The 22,960-nt window shown below is 30.0% G+C and overlaps 1 long non-coding RNA gene across 1 annotated transcript in view; it reads right to left on the bottom strand.

The window, feature by feature from the left end:
- The window catches only part of LOC114125199 (uncharacterized), an 86,100-nt gene that overhangs the window by 44,846 nt on the left and 18,294 nt on the right, over positions 1-22,960 (bottom strand). Inside the window, exon 2 of the long non-coding RNA XR_007603117.1 lies at positions 15,226-15,332. This is a non-coding gene — a long non-coding RNA (uncharacterized LOC114125199). The remainder of the gene's footprint in view (positions 1-15,225; positions 15,333-22,960) is intronic.

Below are 22,960 nucleotides of genomic sequence, written 5' to 3'. Positions count from 1 at the left end.
AGGCGGTTTTGTTCGAATAACTATGCACACACTGTAAATAAAAATAGTATAAATTATAATAGCAATGAAATTCCGTCGTATATTATGTAATAATTATTACTGTGGCCATAACTTAACATGTACTTATTTATATGTATAATAAATACATTTATATATATACAAACAACAATAAATACATACGATTGTAATAATAATTACACACTATATATTTAAATAGAAAATCGCTTTATATATATAACGTGTACTTAGTTATATATCATATATATGAATCCCAAACATATTTACATTTAAAATAATAATAATATAGTCGTTATATTATGCGATCGCACGAAAACCAAAATAAACACATTTCGTGACGTTATACTGACCTATTTATCGAAAAAATACATGAAAACGTACTTTCTTATCGTTCTAAAAACACTTGTCTAGAGTTTTATGCATTATGCTTAAACATTCACGCTGTTGTTGTTGTTTTTTTTTTTTTGTTGACCTGCTCAAGCGTCGTCAAGACCTGTATCGCCGCCATTCGTTACCAAAAACGCAATCACGTATACCGGGTATATACAGTACTATAATTATTTTAAAACATAAATCACTCGTTTTAATCATGATGACGGTGACAATCGCTTAAAAATGATTTTAAAAGTAGAACATAATAAAATACAAAGAGACCGTAAATTTACATTAATGTAATATTAGGCTCATATTACTTTCAGAAGCACTACATCGCAAACTTAATTAAGTTTTTAAAAGTTATATTTATTATTTAAAATTCATGAATTTCTAATGTGTAATTAAATATTATTTTATAAATAATAAAATGAAGTTAAACAAAATTAATCATGGACTATATGATTGATTTAACTTACGATAATAACATAAAGTTTTCTTTCTCTCTAGATCACACACACAACATACTATATACTACGATATAATGTCATTCACTCAGTATAAAAAATTAAAATTAAAAATGTGTTACTCAAAACCAGATGGTTACTATTAATCTATATTATTAATATGAATTATACTGGGTGATCCATTTAACGTAAAAGACATGTATTTTAATACATTTATTTTTAAGTAGCATACACAAAATAATTACATTCTTGGAAAAAATTATGTTTTTTTTTAGTTTGTTACTCTTTTCAATGACAATATATGTTTTTAATCTCATATGGTTGGTTATAATATTTTATCGGAGTATTTCTACGTATGTAAATCAATTTTCGAACGAAGAGTTTATTAATATTATGACTTATGAGCATTTAACGTTTAATTTCGAGTGGAGTAGCGGAATAAAATTTTGTTTGACACTCTTGAAGTGTACAAAAGATATTGGATACATTCTACTCATCTACACTTTAATTACTTATAGTTTATAACCTACTCATCAAAATTCAAATGTTAACATAATACTGCAGTATTCCAAAGTACATTTTACTTTGGAATAAGGAAAAACAGCTTGTCTTTTAAAATGGATATCGATAATAAGTAGCCAAAAATATACTTATTTCTTAATGATTTAAGATGAAATATAAAAAAAAAAATATATTTTCAAAAGCCGTTAATTTTTTTGAAATAATTACTGTTACATTATAAGAGACTAATTGGTAGTTATGAATTGGTAGTACATGACAATTCGCGTTCAACTTACCTCCCTATATAAATATGACGAAAAACTGATCTAAAAAAACCACCGCCGAAGTTCGAAAATTTATTTAACAACATTTGTTCTAGACCTATAACACAATAAAAGTCTATAGTTTTCATTCATAATACCGTCGTGTTATGAAACGTGTAGTATAATAATAATATATACCTACCTATACACACGACGAGACTTATTACCTATATCATATTATCATGCGCTCGCCGTGATTGAGTAATGCGTACATTATGAATATTATGATATACGAGCAAATATATCTACAACTGCAGCGTGTATATATGTATACAATATTATCATCGTATATTTTAGGTACCTATATTATACGCTCGCGCCCGTATCGATGTAGACATCAAATTTTCAAATGTATTTTTGATTGATGTATCGTTCCATAGACGCGAACGTCACTGCAGCAGTGGGGCGCGCGCGAAGGATTTTTATATATTATAAAATATATATTTTTTATTTTTCATAATGCATACTTACACACACACACACACACACACACACACACACACACACACACACACACGGGAGTACCGTATATTATTATATAGGTGCTATCGATAGTGGATGAAAAACGTACCGTTCTATCACTCGAACGTTGTTTTTTTTTCAGTTTCGTTATTTCCCTTCTACCGCGCCGCACTGCTGCGCGTATAGCCGCGCCGCGCCGCGCCACCGATCCGCCAGGGACCGTAATTCATTTCCATCCATTTCCATATTTTCACCTGCCTCGGGGGCGCTAATGAAAAATGATAGCGACGCGCGTCATTACTCATCGGCATTGTCATCGGTTATCGGAAGTTTTTTTCCGCGCGCGCGTACACACGAAAAATCCAATTTATCAACGACAGATATTGTTTTTAGACCTCCCCAGGCACGCCGCACGTCCGTCTCTGCCGCCGCAGCGTCCTCCTGCGGGAAAACGCGCACCCCCTTCGCCTACACCGCCCTATCGGCGCTCGCGGCCCATACTACGCCACCCCGAGCCGGCCGCGTCAACCCCTACGCGCCCCTCGAACTCCCCTCAGCCGTCAGAAATCCGACCGCCGCCACCGTGGCCGTGACATAAACTGGGTTGCTGCTACAGATATGGAGCGAGAGCGGAAGGTTACACGGGTACACAGGAAACGAGATAAATTAGGTGTATTGTTTCAATCGGGCGACGAACAGTACACGCTCACACCCGCACATATCGCATGGGCTTATATTATTTTAACCCAGTGATCGGCTCTACGATGATGGCTTCCATCTATATGTGTGTGTGTTTGTGTATTATATATACTTATAGTTTATGCTATATATCCACACGTGATTCCGATCATCTCCGGTGGGCGCCACTTCTATGCTGTGGTATGAACGGGTATGGCCGTTTCCCTGCGGTAAATAGTAATTTTTGTTGTTTTTTTTATCGTCGTCGCAGACGTGCACTGATCGTAATTAATCACTATTTTTCACACCGACCGATATTTGCACATGTCATATCCATAAAAACATACTGACTGCAGTCTGCGATGTATAAAGGTATACGTGTAGTAGGTATACACGTAGTCCTGAAAATTAAATATTTATGTATATATTATTATAACAACTTTTTAAAATTCTGTGATATTTAATAATGCATTTATTTTTTTTTTAGTTTTTGGTAAAACATGTCAGTTATCTACACGAATGTGTATACAATTTATTGTACAAATATTTTTATTTTTCGATTTGGTATAAACTTATAAAATCTATTAACACAACTAATCATATTTTCAAAAGGTTTGAAAGTCTAGAAGACCTCGATCGTTATAAATTGTTAATTTGCTTGTTCAGCCATAAAGTCTTAAACCTATATTCTATAGCTGGTTCTATATAGGTACCTATAGATACGTCCAAAGTAAAGATTAAACCTATTGGAAGCGTACAAAGTGGACCACAGGAATTTAAAATATATGACTGTTTCCATTCAAATAGATACCTATATTATGAAGAGTGTATATAATATATATCGTTTGAAATATTATTTACACTTCACTAACCACACTGTATAAATAAATAATAATACGCCAAACCTTTAGTGTGTCTACGATAAAATGTGTCGACGGGTATCCGTAATTTTTTGGAAAAATATGTTATATGCGCACCAAACAGAAAAACGGATGATGTTACTGCGGTGTATAGATAACAATATTTAAGTAATAGCTATATCAACTATAGGTATATAATATTATGTACTTTAAAATCAAATATTTTGTTTTATAATTAGACAATTATTGTTTTTATAATATGTTTTGTTTCAAAATGAAACGGTCCAAAAATGAAAATTTATACAACTGATAAAAACGTTCAAAGAACATAATATTGTGTTCGTTTATAGGTAAAATCAAATTATATTAACAAAATGTATACCAACTTGACGCTGTTATTAAAGTATCAGACGTTTTAAAATTAAAAAAAAAAGTATTCAACCATCCATAATATTATTCAATTATTGTTATACTTATAATTTATAATATTATATTAATTCAATAATATTATAAAAGTCAACGTTTTTTAAATATAACAACCAAATCTTTTTACTTTTCATGAAATGCATTTAATATTATAAATTATTGTAACTTCTATAGATACTTTAGTTAGATATAGGTATACGTTAGGTATAACATTACAACCAGACGTATAACATTTTAATATAATTGTACAATTGAATCTATACAATACATTAAACTATACGTTTTTATAAACGTATTTAATTTAAAAATAAACTAATAATATTCGAGTAATAGAGTTTTATAATTTTCAAGTTTAATACTACTCAGGAATGTGTCCATATTAATATAGGTATTAAATTTTTGTAACGTGTATGATTATAATATGCATACTGTAGTACACGCCGGTACTTGTTTCATGTCCATTCGTGACTTTTATACTCGAAAAATGTTTGGATATATTTATTTTAATGACTATATATATACCACCGAAATCGAGTTCATGTTTAACCCGTGCTACAACACGATATGTATATAAGTATACCTACTTGACTCGGTGATATATAGGTGCTCTTTATTTTAAAACCATTGTATAATTATTATTAAAACATGAGTGAACTGCAGCAGTGTGTAGAAACAATATTAATTGATACTGATGCGCTTGTTAGTGAAATTATTTCCGGGGAGCCGTTAAAATAATTTGATTATTACAACAACGTTATTATATACGAAAATTACATGAATTATTCATATTTCATAACACACAAACACACACACACACACACACACACTCACTAACACATCGTACAACCTAAGGTACATAATATTTTCCTAACTGATAAACTGTTTAAAGTACGTTTAATCGTTGATAATATATTTGAACGATTCCGACTCCTGATATAATTCCGACATAGGTAATAATATTATAATGTCATGTACACACGCACTGAATCAAATCACAAATTGAATACGTTCTTATAATCGTGCCAACACAATTTGTAACTATATTTTACCATGCAAATCTGCTATACGTGTATTTGCAGTGTTAATAACGTATAACGTGTTGGTATATATTACGTATTATACTTATTAATTAATTAAATCTATTATAGAAGGTAACAGTTACCTAGCTACTTGCATGGGAATTTTCCAGCGAGAAATATATATTCAGACTCCACAGAATTGTGTTGTGAACGTTTATAAATTATAAGGCGCCCGACTAGTATACATCATATACATAAAATGATGACTACGTCACACTTGTTATTAAAACATTACAATACAGTTTGTAGATGAGTAATATTATAATATACATGTTTGCAGTTATATTTTATAATGTCTTGACAACGACATGTCCGCAATACCTGTATGTATCATATAATAAGTCATATAGCTATTTATATAACATTTATTATAGGTAAACGTTTTTTTTTTTTTTTTAAGCGTCAGAACCGTGTAGTTGGTTTTCGTGTAGGTGTATTTTAATGTTATTAGTCGTCAATTTAAATCGCATGATGGTTTAAACGTATAGAACGTTTGATTTATTTGAAAATATTGTTTCGATGCCAAATCTATATCGTAATTCGCTTTCAAACTAATATGATGGTGGTTTTCACTGAAAAATTTAAAACATCCTAATTATATTAGAATAACGGAATTACGCACTTGTATAATTTTTTTTACAAAATATAATCGAATTTATTTAATATTTGTATGTTATGCAATAGCCATCAATGGTGTATTTAACATTAATATAGGTATATTAAAAGAGTAGAGATACTTTAGTTTCCAAAAAACACAAATCACTTTCGGACCGCGGTCCACGTCACCATAACATCATCAATATAACATTATAGTTTGTGACATAATACTATATTATAACAATATTATCGGTAATGTTAATTTTGTATACGTTCAAGTCTTTACCGCAGTACTTCTATCGTCAAAAATATGCACACCAACTCGGGAATTAAGCGAATCGACTATATTAGGTAGGTACCAAAATATATATATATGACACAATATGTATATTGTATGTATTTTGGTAATGATATTATAATCGTATTAGATTATTATTTATAGGCGATTTATGCCGACGGTGACAATAATGACTGTGTAATCGAGTGTAATTCGCTCCGCATCCTATAATAACAATATATAATATTATTTATTAGGTGTGCGCGGTCGTGCCGGGGACACTGTGCTGCACCGCGGAGACGATGGGTTTTAGATGTTATTTTATTATTACAACTTCATCGGTCGTCGCCATGGCCGCCGCCGCCGATTCGGAGGAGGTGAAAAAAAAATGGCCGCACATGAGTGTGTGTTATTATACACGTTACAATATACCTATACATGTTCGTGTTTCCAAAGACCGGTCCCAGGAATTTTACCTGAGCAGCCACCGCACCGGATTAAATTATTTCTCAAACCCGCTGCCCACCGCCAACAAGCGACGTACACTTGCCCACAACCACCATACACGCACACACGCCTCACATTCTTAAACCGATGGTATAATATATACATATAGCACTTGGATTTGAACTAAAAGACTGAACATTGTTTCCAGAATATTACGATATCGTGTGTGTGTGTGCGTGTAGTGCAAATGAAAAAAACGAAGCAGACGACACAATATTATTTTAGCGTATCGCTGCAGTACGCGATTATACACGAGCGCATAATAAGTATACAGAAATAATAAACATAATAATATAATATATGTAATGTGTATCATTTTTACGAAACAAATCGTGTTATATCGTAATGCCCATAAATCATTTGGACGAGGGTTGACCACTTTATACTGCAAAGCACACCTTTATAATAATATAATATGGGAACATATAATATACTTATATATATATATGGTCAGCTGCCGCAGGTATATAAAAAGACGATAGATTATAATATTATTATAGACGTTTAATTGGACGACGATGGTTTGTGTCACGAAATATGGCCGAAAAATAACCAAAATATAATATTATAATATACAATAAGCATTATCATTTTATTGCCGCGCTCTGGAAATAGTTTTTAAGTGACCCGTATGGCTTTAGTACCAATAATACACTATGCTAATAGTAATTGTAGATTTTGTAGATGTTTGTATGCACAGAGTGTCGACCATGAATGTTTTCTTTCCTAAGTATAATAAATCCTGTTTCCATATATATATATATATATATTTCGCCTTAATGGAATAGCGAAATTTTTCAACTCCCATGCATGATATAATTTACATATGATAAAAACGAATCGGATATATATAAAAAAAAAAATAATAGAGGACATACGTATATAGTAGGTACCTAATCAGTTTACAGGAAAAAAAATAGTAGGCATAGGTACTCGCGTTTGTAGTGAAAATTTCAGTTGTTCACCATACATTGTAAACACTTATCTAAATATTTCAACTAATTATAAATAAATATAGGTATACTACAGGTGTCTATTATTTTAATTTATGGTTAAAAAATAAGTAAATGTAAATTCAACTTGTATACACGTGGTAATTATTGTACCGGTAAATCCCTTTTACTTTATAATAACTGTAATTAAACATTTATAAATTGCATTAGTTTAATAATACATTCTGTAGCTGAAAATAAATTGCTAAAAAATTATTTTTTTTGCGCTAATAAATTCGTAATATTCATAGGTATGTCATATATATATTATTTCGATTACCTATATACAGTTTAAATCAAACACGAATCCAACGATTTATAAGTAAAGTGATAATGTAGGGGTTGATTTGATTTATGTCTCTAGGTTGATATGGCGATTCTCTCCCCCTCATTACAGGACTTCATTTTACATATTTTATAGTTAATTTAAAACCGCATAAAAAACTATTGAACAATTTGTGATCATTAGGAGTTGAGACATTTTTTCACAAAATCGTATAAATTCAGTAATTTCTTTATTCCATCATATTATATTATGGGTATATGTCACTCATAATTATATTTAAATAAGTTTCGATTTGGCCTTAAATAATATAAGTATGTAACAATAATAATACTCGGTTTTATATAAAGTTTACTCGTATAATAGCACAATGTGCTTATCTCGTGTCTCGAGAGCGTTTGTATTCGGTTATAAAAACGTGTATTAATTATTATGATGTTGTGACTACGCGTAATAGCTGCTATTAAAACACGTCGAGTAAAAGCGAAATTATATTTAAAATAATTAATAACTATTCGTTTGCCGCCACACATAATATGCAATCAAAGTCGCATTAGAGTTACTCGTACAAATCACTGCATAATACCTTCGATATACCTATAATTGGCTATTAAACGAAGATCGTCTAAATTGTTGGCCATTGTTTTTCGGCGGAAGGTCAAGGTCGTCAATAGATATAATTATATAATAAGAATTTTTATGTGTATTGTGTGGCTGTTGCGAAATTATATTTTCGTGAAATCTTTATGAGTGTATTCCAATCCTAAACATAGTATCCAGTGGTATAATATAATAATACATAGGTACATTCGTACATACTTACAGAGACAATATTTTTAGAAAGTTTGTTTTTATTTTCATTTCTTTTAATCGCCATAATATAGTATTATAATATAATATTATGTTACAATGTATTACCGATAAATATAATTCAATAACATAATATCTAACATTATAATTTAACGTGATCGTATCCTCACATACGTGTTCCAGCCAACCAGAGATTAAAATAATACGTTAAAATTAAACTTGAATTTTTATTATATTTTTTTATGTCGACTGGTTTTTACACATCCGAAATAAATCATTCCGAAATTCGATAATATCAATTTTTGACCGTCGATTAAAACCACTTTTAATAACGTGTAAATTATAATAGTAGGTGTATAAAAAAATACGCGTCCGCTTCGATACCACTACAATATTCTGTTCGCAATAATATAGTAAATTATATTAATATATCTAAGTATCTAACGTATATTATCCATTACATATTATAGTCAATACAATTTATATATACACTTGTATATAGTTACATGTAACAGGACGTTTCTTTTGTATGGTCTTCGTACTCGTTTTCCCGTCCACGATAAATATACCTACTTACAATCTTACTTGTTGTTATAATACATATAGGTAGACTTTAAGTAACCACGGACGGTACCAAAAAGTAATTTTTGTATCAGTCATTTTTTTACCATTAAAAATTAAAAACCAAAAATGTTAGAGAAAAAACGAATCCAAATAAAATACTGAAGTCATGTCTCCTAAAAACCACTGTATATTTAACAATTATTATTTATACTACTGGAAATGGTTACAGTATTCAGGATTTTTACTAACAGCTATTGACAGTTAATTTAGATTTTTTTTTTACTAACTTAATTACTTAATTTATTTCGTGTCTCTGTCTCTACGTTAATTTAAAATCAATATATATTTTTTTCAATATCCCCAATACCATTAAATTAATTTCATCTATTATAATCATTTAATGTACCTATATACGATTTTAAGTGACTACACATACAATTATTTCTTAAAATAAATAAAACAAAAATATTGTATGAAGAACGAATTTAGGTTGTTCTATGATTTGCATAAGAAAAATAATTGGTAAATTCAATTAATCTAGTTAAGTAGGTGGAGATTATCAGTATGATATTTATATTAATCTAATAAATGTACTAAATCCCTTATTCGAAACTCCAATTCATTTAATTCAAAAATAATTAAAAATATTTAACTTAACTAAATCGAAAAATATCGTCAAATTGTGTCTATAGATTTAACTATTTGGTATATTATATTATCGGCATAAAGCTGTTATAAGTTATAACTATAATTAGAGTATTCACCTAACCTATCGGTATGCATTTACCTGTCAAGTAATTACAGCGTATGTGAATCGTAATTAATACCTATATAAAACTATATACACATCATATTATAGGTGCACTTCAGCCACAATATTATGATAATAATAAATAGTTTCTGGTAAAATAATACAAAATCATCGTGCACAAAATCATATACAAAAAATAGATTGCCTATTTGCCCTGTAGCAATGAATACACGTTTACTTGTTGTATACGATTTTCTCAGATCTTTAAGATTATCATCACTCCATAATTTTCACTTAAGTGTATATTATTATTACTATCACTATTACTATTACTTTTATTATTATTATCATTATACGCTATTACATTATTATACGTACACTAAACAAATATAAGACAATATTTTTCAGACATAAAATATAAATATTTTACCAGTACATATCTACTTTAGAATTAGTTTTCTAAGTATCTATAGATCTCGTAAATATCTTTTTAGACGCTGTATAATTTAATTGGATTTGTCTATTAAAATGCATGCTATTTTAATGATTGTATATAATGAGTTTTTTATTAAAAATTGAGTTATCGTTAAATTGTACGATGTATACAATTATTATATTATACGGAAAACAAAAAAATATATATTATGATTACGATAAGAATAATAATTCCTTACAGTCATCTTCTGATTGAAATATATCTCTATAATACATCTAAATAGATATGATATTTTAAGGTAGACCGTAAAAAAAGTCATTAAAAACATCAAAAATATCCGTGTTATAAATTATATTATTATAATGTAGGTACATCACATTATATCGTTTGTTTAAGTATTCTATCGCTTAAACGTTTCCGTCATCCATTTTATTCACTAGAAGAGTGTGATTACAATGAATACCTAATAATTAATGTTATAGGTTACAATCACACCTACCTAGGTGTATGCAAAAATAATATTATTTTATATGATATAATTTAGTAAACGGTCATTTTCAAACCACGTGCTGCGAGTACCTATTTATAACTATTAACTATATAGTATATATTATGTACGTGTCATGGAGATCCGTAATATAGTAAAATATTACTTTTAATTATAATCAACAAGTAGCTAGCCATAGGACGTCGTCGGTAAAACAATAAAAAAAAATTAATACGAATATCGCTCGAGGCGCATACACATATAGTATATTATATTATATATATGTATACGAAACGATGAATGAATATAAAATTAATTTCAATTAAATTATTTCCCGATCAATCAACTGAGCACGCAGCAATAAGTGTATATATTAAAATGTGTATACTGTGTAAATTATATGCATTCGTTTCGTTGTTGCTCTGTGCGTTTAAACATTAGACCAATATTACGAAACGTTATATTACAATATATCATAACCACGTCGGTTAATAAAATGTAGCCAGTATAATATAATCACGATATTATACAAATATATACAAGCGCACGACAGAACACAGCCGTAATATTATTATTTATTAGTTTTTTTCATATAATAGTTGTAGTACCTACAAATTTAATTTCGTTCGCACGCGTCCAATCGTTTATCTATAGGTTATCTATTTAGCTAAGCAAAAATCAGATATACATAATAAAACGTTAAAGCGTGGTCTACCGAAAATCGTTTGTGCGACTATAAATTCAATTTCAAATCGTTTTCCACCTGTTTATGGTCGGAATACATTTGAACGAACATTTATTGCATTGTTCACAGAGATTTGAGATGTATTTATATTTATATTTTTAAACGATATAGGTACGTATGAAAAATTAAAAACCAACAATTTGTATCGCTGGTTAGTGGTTACCATTATAACTTTATTAATACCTAGATGTAAATGAACATAATAACATTTTGTACATATCCGTTTTCATAATCACATAGGTACTATAATGCTCCATCGTAGTAATAATAATATTCATTAGCATTTTTTTTTTTTAATTGTTACGTTTAATTTTGATATAGCTTATAAAAAGTAAAGCATAATTTACTAAATGTCCTTAGCAATATACCTAACTATAGTTGGTGAATTTAGTTTTTATTAATTAATTTGGATTTGGTTTTTTGATAATGTCTGTGTTATTTACATTAATTTAGAACTGGAGGAGTTTATAATTTATGATTTTGTAGTTCAAAAAAAAAAAAAAAAAATTTCCTGTAGAATTCACATGATTTATAACTGTTCCTACGAAATTGGTGAAACTTATATATGTGTCCAAACATATTTGTTTTTTGTTTAAATGTATATTTTATTCATTGTACTTGACAACGGTATATAGTAAGTTATATCAACTAATAATAAAGATGTTTCTATGTATATACTCATTATAATACGTAATACAATTATTGGTATTTGTTCAATATTGATTGTTATTGTAAATAAATAATTATAATATTATAATAGTCTAAACAAAATTAATTATATAAAATGATGATTAATTTTATTCCAAACGTCACGTAATACCCATTACACCATTTTAGTAGCAATATATTGTATTATTTACTAATAATAGTAGGTATAGATACGGTATCGAGCCGAAAATAATGTATATATAGATCATCTATGTTGAACTTTGAATATATGATATTACATAACGAATACAAATAAACACTTACTGCAGCATATTAATTATTGTAATTATGACTTCCGATAGTGTGTAGGTATATAAAATATACGCTTAGTGTTATATAATATTTGCGCATTTTCACATTTTCAAATAATAATTTATTTTAAGTCTGATTATTTTACATATATTTTGTATAATACAAAATACGAATAGTAAGAATAAGGTACTTTACTATACTGCTTTATCTATATCTATGGCATTATGTGTTTTAGATGAATTACGCTTTAACAACATATGTATAATAATTAAAGCCAAATTATTGTGTTTATTACTATAACATAGGTAATATTTTGAAAACACACAGTGTGATTTAATGTTCGATAATGTTTATGAGTAAATATTTAAATATGAGGAAACGTGCACTTGAGTCAGGTTCGAAAAAATATTTTTTTTTTATTCAATCATTTTTAAATTTTAACAAACATGGCATCGGTTTACACAACTTGATCGTTATTAAAGCGCTTATTCATAATATTGAAAACAAAACAATTTTCGAAACGTCCGTTATTAGCAATTCATCAATGCCATTTTTATTCGTCATATAACCTTTTTCAAATATTTATATATGTAATAGTACATTTATGTTTATTTTTATAAGTTTTTAAGAACCTACGCATTTTATTACATATATTATATAGTTCTAATAAAAAGTAAAAATGTATGTCACTATAAAAATAGCACGAGTATGATATAGGTAATATATTATAACGTGACATACTGACATGTATTGGTATTTATTGTACCTATACTGACAATGCGTAGATAAACATTTTTCATTGAGTTACTCTATCAATAAAAGATATGTGTGCCTATATCGTTTTATACATTACAATCTCGTGATACCTATTACATGTAGTGTCTATATTTGAGTTAAATGGTATGTAAATATTTGGTTTTTATAAATTTTCCTCAAATACACACGTGAAAAGGTGTTTGTAATAATCTCACGGTAGGATGAAAAATAATATATAAGTACCTATAATAGATATTATATATATCGTATATAGATTTAATAACTATATATATACCTAATTTAGCTAAATAGCACACCGATTCCGGAATCGATGGTACCTATAGAAACCGAAAAAGAAAAATTCAAACTTTGTTAGTAAACACAAAGTAATAATATAGTATATAATATATTATGTGATGGTATGCAGCAGACGGAAGAACGGTCATCGTGCATATACGTCTTGTCTGCGTCTTATTTATAGACGCATGCCGATCGTGTAATATAATATTATTAACATGTTTATAATGAATATATTATTATTATGTGTAACGATAGGTCGTCACTCGCCATTCGTTTAGGAACCCATAATTTCTGTGTGTTCGTACGGAGAACTGGTTTCTCTTCTTTTTAATTTTTTTTTAATACGTACAATTTCCCCACCGCCGACGACCGCCACCGCCGTTATTACGATATAATATTATTATTATTATTATTGTTGTTGTGTTATTCGTTTTTAATGCAGTCGAAAACCGCGCGCACGATGACTGTACATAATATTATATACTTACTGAAACTCGGTTGGGCGGTTACGGCGGTTACCGCACCGCAGATCGGTGTAGAGGGGATGGACGGATGATGGGAAAGTTTAGCCACGGCGTGAGATCCTGCAGGGGGAGACGTGAACGAGTACACAGAGATACACTGCGACTCATCTGTAGCTCTATAATAATGGTTTTATTATTGTTAAGCGTATATATGTATATATACATAAGTATATTCTCGGTCATTATAATCCAATAATATTATAATACAAGTACTGCGCGCATTGCGTTTTTTAAGCCCATTGGCCATTCTCGAAATTAAGTCATCGAGAATGCACGTCATAAACCTGTGGGTTATGGGCTAGTGCAGTTTTGTTCTATAGGCGCACATCACATCGCGTTTATAATGTTTTGTATAGGTACCTACTGCAGTTATTAATTTATTTACGCGAACTCGAAGAAAGATAATACAATACATTTCCCGAACAAATATTTTTCATTTCATTTTCCTGTACACTATATTATATTATTTTATTGATTGAAATCGGTTTAATTAGTACCTATATGCTTGTAGTACCACTTCTGCCGTCTTCATTGCGTTTTGTTATAAAGATAATGCACGGTACTATAATAATATAATAAATTGTGTCCGCAACAATCAAGACGGATTGGCGAAAAATCGGATTTCAATGATTCATTTTTTGTTCTACATATTATTGACCATAATAATATAATCTATAAAACCAATAAACATATACAAACATATAATATTTGTTAAAGCTATTGTATTATTTATCGATTTTTTGCAACACTCGTAATATCTTTACCTATACTTATTACGTATTACGCGTCTATGGAATATAATGCACATTGCACACGGCTGCAGGGCCGATGCAGTAGATATTATATACATAATATATTATTATATACATTCTCAGACGACCGCGTCGAGGTCGTATCAGTCGGGCGACGTATACTACACATAAGTATTATATACATAAAATATAATATATAATTTTAGATGATTGTACGTGTAGTAGGTACCTATGTATTTTATATATACATACATTATAGGCGTTTATTACGCGTTGTGTGTATGCATATTAGCCGTACCTTGTGTGTGATAGCGATTGGTATCCGATTATAATATCCGCGGCGAGCTGGGCTTGGTCGGAGCGCCTGTGGCTGCTGCTTCAGTTGTTCCGGCCGGGGCAGACGACCTGTAAAACGCATATACATGTTTTAATGTAAGACATTCATTAATACGAAAACTACTAACACTATTATAACATTGAAAGTATTATTATATTATTTATTATTTTTTATTTTTAGTATATAATATTAGGTTATTAAAAATTTTATTTTGTGATTGACAACGTACAGTTTTGATTTTAAATTCAGACGCAGAATTTTATTTTGAAATATTTTGATAGTAAAAACTAAGTTTTGAATAAGTATTTAATTAGTTATGAATATTTCAATGATGAATGATATGGAGTGACACAGATTTGTGTTGATCCCACTATACTCTGCTCGTCCAAAAACAAAAATATTTGTACCTATAGAATGTCTTATCTCACTGGCATTCATAACCTATATATTATAGCTATATTATATGTAACTATATATACATATATATGTATATTCGTATCTTGCCAGCTGTACAAAATATGTTCCGAAATAGCAGAGAATTTACGAAACAGAATACAATCACGTCGATACCGTTGTGATCGTCATATATTTATTAAATATAATTCTGCCGTAAATTCGTTCACGAAGTATAGAGCGTATTTCGATACAGCACCGAAAATTCTTATTTTGATCACAACGTCTCATTCGTTAAACTTTTCAAAATATTTCGACAAAAATTGGTCATAAATTCACAATACAACGTAAATAATATAGGCAGGTAGTATAGGTACTTATCACATACCTATCATACATACAACAAATAAAAATTACCAGAGGTAAATATGATTTGTGTAGATTGTAATATACTGTATAGTATATACCTATACTATGTGAGTACAAAATAATATCACGAGTTATGACTGTGTACTATATATTTTGTATTGTAATTTGTAATCGATTCGTAAATATATGAACTATAAATCGGCTCATTGAGAAATTAAATAAAACATATCACCACTGCAGGTGCATTGCCCATTTCAAAAATAAAAGCATAATATAATGATGTACCTACCTACATTTAATATACCACAACTACTGTGATTTTAATTTGGGAACGAAATCATAACTCTGTAACCGTACATTTTACAATAAACATGATTTACTATTTTTCTAGGTTGTGAATCTTAATGGTGACAAATGTATTCAATTCATAACCAGATGAAGAAAAATTGAGTAGGTCATACTGTGATATTATATAGTTTATAATATTGTACACGGAAATATTACCGACAAAACATTTATAAATAGCAACTTTTTTTTTTGTTCTTGGTTAGGTTGTAACACGGTTTGTTTCAACGTATAAATTGTTATGCATTATTAATATGCGCTCGTTTTAATGTCAGTTGTAGCAAGTTTTATAATAATAATGCATTTTACATGCATTTGACCATAAAAAACAGTATTATATACATATAAAAATATAATGCAGTCTGCCATCATTTACATGCGAAATATTAATTCAAAGTCTCGGCGTATACCGCAATTAAGTCCCGTATAAGCGAAGTCTTTATACAGTGCACGATAACATTATGTAAAAGAAAAATTATATAGGTACGTACGTAATACGTTTTAATTTTTTTGTATCATTAATTCATGTTAAAAAATCTTAATAGTATATTTTTTTTAAGCTGAACGTCAATCGTTTTTATCGATAAAAACAGAATATTTCCAACGTTCAAGTAAAAAAAATAAAATAAAATAATTTAAGCATATTATATTATTATATCGCGTAATTGATCAAGTTTATTAAATTTAAAATATAAATATTTTTATAATCTGATGTAGATAATTTAAGAAAACTTTATTATATCCACTGGCTGTCCACCTATATATAGGTACATATATGAAGCATATTAAATAGATAATATAATATTATATGACCATACAGCTATCCTTAAAAACGTCTTTTCGGGGTATTACAATAATGGCTTTAATTTTCAAAACAATATTTTAGAAAAATGATCGGATATTTTTCTTCTCAAGTCAAGACTCGAATATAAAGGCTAAATTATTGACATTGTAGGATTCACTCGTTAAATTAAAAATAAATATATATTAATAGTTATAAATGCGTACCCACTTTTATTTAAATCTTATGAATTATGATGGTCATATATTCGAAATATAACGTTACAATTTAGTGTGTGGAAGTTTGCAACTAACATGAAACAACAACAATACCGATGAAGACTAAAACCAATAAAATAGTCATAAAACGATACTACTGGTAATAAACGTCAGTTTTTTGTTGTTGTTGTTGATATTTCTACACTAATCATTGTCAAATCAATAAAATCGCTCCATTAGAAAAACTTAAAAAACAAAATATCGACTTTAACGACACAGATGCAAACCTGTGTTAGAATCAGATAACGATATACCTACTGGTAAACGAACGATTTCAATTATCAGCGTGTGTATACTATATATACATTTTCTGCAATATTCCACTGAAAGCACTATATATAATACACGTAATAAATACTACATACCATGTACATGGTATGCTTACCTATAGTACGCACTAGCTAGTATATTACCATAATGCATATGCACATACAATAAGTTTGATATATATAGTTATGATCATATAAGTCTCAGGTTTGGTGCAATAAATTATACACACGTATATGGGTATATATGACTAGTGCGTGCATGTGTGTGCAGTCCAATGTGTCTGCTCTATACGAACGAGAACGATGCCTAAATCGCGTCCGTGTATACAGGTACGTAAGACGACATTCGACCACTACTTAATAATATTGTAGACTTAGTACCTATACTTACGTATACGATCTGAACGTATTTCGAGGTTGTCAGCTACGTGTCGTAAAGAAAAACAATAATTAAAATCACAGGCGGTGTATCGCCATGACGTATAAAATTATAATATAGGTACACATTTTCTGTATACACAATAATAATATTAATATATTACATAGTGACGTCCGATTGTGGTTTGAGATTAAAAGCGCATTACGGTTGAATTAAAATGTAATGTAATAATAATAGCTGCCACTAAAGCGACGCGTGTTTACTGGCTGCTGTCCGGACGGACGAGTAATATCGTATTTGTGATACCTACGTTCGTTCTATCGTGCCGATCAACTATTATTAACTATATAATATTATAAAACAGTGTATAATATATTATGTTTTCAGATGAACGAAAACGTATTATAAACGGGTAAAAAGTCAACATATAATATTGTGCGCGTAGAGTTAATAGTTTTTATTTATTTTAACTAGGTCGAGTTAAATGATAGTTTTTGAACTCGTTAATTACATATATTATATTATACGAGTTGCGTTAATTTTAGTTTCTTACACATGATTTTGTCAGCCGGGCGACAATAATTTATTAGGGACGTCAAAATTAAATAGCAAAACTATTAAGTATAATTATTTACATTTTAAAAATTACTCTTTAAAATGTACGAAAACTGTATTTAATGAACTTTGAGTTTGAATTTTAAATTTATCTCCAATTATAAATTAAGTTAACATGTATATGAAATATAAGTAGCTTATACGTTAAACTAATAAAATAAAAAAATAATAAAATTCATAAAGTGATAAATTAAAAATTAACTTATTGACTTGTTAATGCCCATTTCTATCACGTATTTATGATAAATATAAATTTCAAAAATAATTTTGTTCAAAAATATGAACAAATGACTCGAATTATTTCTGGACGTCAATTATTTTCTTCCGAGATTCAACGATGCATTTCAAATCGATTGAGCTGTTACAGAAAATAAATAATAATAAACAAAATAATAACAATCGATCATTTGTATAAGAATTTGTTAACCTTAATTCGTAGCCTCGTAAGGATACGACGATAGCTTAATTTTAAATAATCTTAACATTTGTCAAAAAAATATTTGTCATTTTTATAAATGTAAAAATTACATAATATTATTATAAACTTTTTCATTAATTTTTGTGTAATTATAGTCTTTCTAAGAATCATTATAGGTAGGTATACTACAAAATATATTCATGATTAAAAAACTCTAAATGCAATTAATTAAAATGTACAAAAGTAAAATTATAGTAAATATAAGCTATAGTCAATATGTGTTCATATGCATAATGCAGAATTTTATTATTTTTACTCATAATATTATGCAATTCTATAAACTGCGTGTTCCATTTAATAGCTAGGTATGTAAGTATTTAAAATATAGACGAGCAGAGTAGGGCGATAGAAGGGTACACCGCTAAACGCTGATACACTATTCAGTCATAACAAAACTTTAAATATTTATAACTGACGACCATACATCTAAAAAACATAAATTATGTAACAATATTTGTTACGTTTATTAAAAAAAGTTATAAAAAATATGATTAAAGTAGTTTTACAGTTAAAAATCAAGACCTATTGGTGGGTACCTATATATGTATTTAAAAATTTAAATTATTTATACCAACATAATATTCTGAACTATATGATAATTATACAATTTATCATAGATCATAATGATAATATATAGTCTTATAATGCGTACAGTAATAATATAATAAGGCTTATATAATCATAATACAAACGTAAAATACTGAAATACGTAATAAAACTTGTATGTTAGCCATATCACAAATTGTTGATGGATATTGATACGGAGTATATACCTACTGAAAATTATAAATATACCAGCTATTTACCATTTTCTATATTTCTGTATAGGAACTTACAGAAAAAGCAGGATTCAAATACAAACGATAACAATAAGCTCGTGTTATATAATCAATTATACTGCACGTATGCTGTAGCATTATATAATTGATAATTGTCTCCTGCACCGGACACCATTTGGTCGTTTTGTCATCCAAAGGTCGGAATACATAATTATATATGATATAGGAAAAAACCGTTACCGTCAAAGCTGCAGATCTTTTAAACATTTTTTTTTCGAATTCACTGCTATTGTTCTTTTTCCTCACTGTCTATATGTAATATATATATTATACATATAGGTATATAAATGTGTGCTGTACAGCGCGCGTGTTCTCACCACCACTTAATGTCTTCCAGCGTTTATTTTTTTCGACCTGCCCAAATCTATGTTTTGTTTCCTGTGGGTCGTTTATCCGTTTTATAGTACGAAAAGGTTTCGCCGGGAAAATTGATGCGTTTTACTTTTTGCCCCCCCTCGACACTGCGCGTTGCATCAACGGTTTACCGCCACCACTGCCACCGCTGTTGTCGTCGTCGTCGTAGTCGTAGTCGTATATACAAAATAATATACGCACGCACTGCACATTGGCGAAACTTTCAGCAGTCTGATATTTGGAATAGACGCGGCGGGGCGCTATATAGTAGAGGTAAGGGTAGTGGTGGTGGTGGCGCGCTACAAATGGCCACAGTCAGACACATACATTTGCCTTTTTCAAAAAAGGTGCGCCGCTCGGGACGGCGCGCGGGTAGAACGTGAATATGAGACGACGGGGAAGTGAGGAACGGGAGTTTGGTGAGCACGGGGCGGGCGAGGGAGGATTGTTCGGACTCTGAAATTCCATTAAAACGCTTAACGGATGACAAAAGGCTGTGCCACGCGCACTCGTCATATTCAACGGGCCCGCAAATGTGGAAAACTACCCCGAGGGAAAAACCTTCCCCGTACACACTCGCATACATCGTATTCATGCACGAGTGTATAAGTAGTAATACTGGGTTGGTGGAGAAGTGGTGTGTGTCGGTGTGTGTGTGTGCTTACGCGCACCGTTTAAATATAATATATATATACACACGGACGTAGTGCTATAGTGGACGGTGGACAAATAATCACAGCTCGTTAATTCTGGTCCCGAGATATGTCCCGGGAAAAACCTGCTGCTACTGCCGATGATGCTGCTTGCCGGCGCCGGAAATGAAAAACACTGCGCGTGTTTTGTACTGCTGCAGTAAATCGGCTAAAAGTGAGCTCGAAAAACGCACTTACAACTCGTTGAAAATCTTATAATATATTGTGTACGTTGAATTTCGTGTTTTAAACAAAATCATATATTCACGAAAATATTAACATTAAGAGTGTTTGAGTACATATTTTATTCTTTACACGAATCATTTAGGGTGAATACTGGACGGTGCAAGTATTTAGAAACAGAATTTAGTTGTAGGTTAAAATAGGTATGTATACTATTGAACGACTACAGCGGAAGGATGGCATATTAACCCTATTCGTCTTCTTCTTCCTCCTCGTCTTCCTTGCCATCACTATTATTACCTAGCCTCGTAATTCCAGCCAGAGATTTAGGTGACATAATACGGAATTAATGCTATATCATGACTGAAACTCGGTTCTCTCTCACTAAGAAATGTCTTTGGCACGCAAAGTCAGCCCGACGACCACGGTGGCGGTGGCATGACGTGAACAAAAATAGCTGTGTCGGGATACGCTTGCTACTCTTCAAAAAAAAAAATAATCTTTCTAGTAATATGCGCCAACCCATATTAATTAGATCCAATTTACCATGTGGTCTATAATAAAAATTAAAAAGAAACACGTTTTACGAAAGCTTGGATACTTATGTAGTATACCTATAGCTACTTAAAAAATGTATATTATAATACAGACTTACGCGAGTTTTAATTTATACATTTTTTTTTTTTTTTAATTTAATTTTATTCACTAGACCACCCCGATGAATAAAAATAAAACTTTTTTAATATTAGCGTTTTCATTTTACCTAACTATAGACCTTTTTTCCCATTGAATTACAGCAAACAATGCACATTTTCATTTCGCACTGAACCACTGGCAATAATATCTACATATATTTATGAACTTATTTTTATTTGTATACCTATATATATGTATTGATATAATATTATATTCAAATATTATTTTATATTCGATAATCGCAGTATGAAAAAAATATTTATATGTAATATAATATATATATATATTTACTAGGTTCAACAATAACTTAACTACATGAATCATGTTAAAGACCGCACAAATTTGTATTTCATGTTGTATACGTATATTTTATCAGAGTTATGGGTAGGGGCTGAAGATGAAAACATATTTTGAAATTCATTACATTCAAAACAGAAACAACTGTAGATAAATTGCACTACAATTGTAAATAAGATAGTGTCGGTTGACTTTTGAGCGAGTCGTTTGTCATCTTTTTTATGTATAAAAGTTGTTCGGCTGTTTAGATGTTGACACACCCCTCGTTTGAAGCGGACCACACACAAACGGGTGGACGCGTGAACAAATTAGTTATTATAATTGTCTGAAATGAAGTCTTTAAGTTTTGTATTTAAGAAAAATGAATGGCTGCCCTCGACGTCTGTTTGACATCGTTGTCGTTAATTTAAGTAAATCACTTTTCAACAGCATAACCATTTACGTGCGGCACACCACTGCATCTGCTGCAGGGCTCCGTTTATATGTATTTCACAGAAATAAATGCATTATTTTCATCTATACCGATAAAAACATCAATCTTATAGTAGTAAAGCACACAAGTCTATCTTTTATGCTTTTTAACAGTTGCCATTGTCGAATTGTGGTTACTATAAACGGTGCAAGTCCTGCAGTACATTCTATTAACTTAGCATAGTGAAAAACTCCGACAAACGTCATAAAGTCAAGGATTTGTGGTTAAGTGGCCCGTAAAACTATACGGCTGAACA

This window comes from Aphis gossypii, chromosome 1 (assembly GCF_020184175.1).
Source record: "Aphis gossypii isolate Hap1 chromosome 1, ASM2018417v2, whole genome shotgun sequence".
Lineage (NCBI taxonomy): Eukaryota > Metazoa > Arthropoda > Insecta > Hemiptera > Aphididae > Aphis > Aphis gossypii.
The sequence above is the reverse complement of the archived record's forward strand: the minus strand, read 5'-3'. Positions and strand labels throughout refer to the sequence as shown.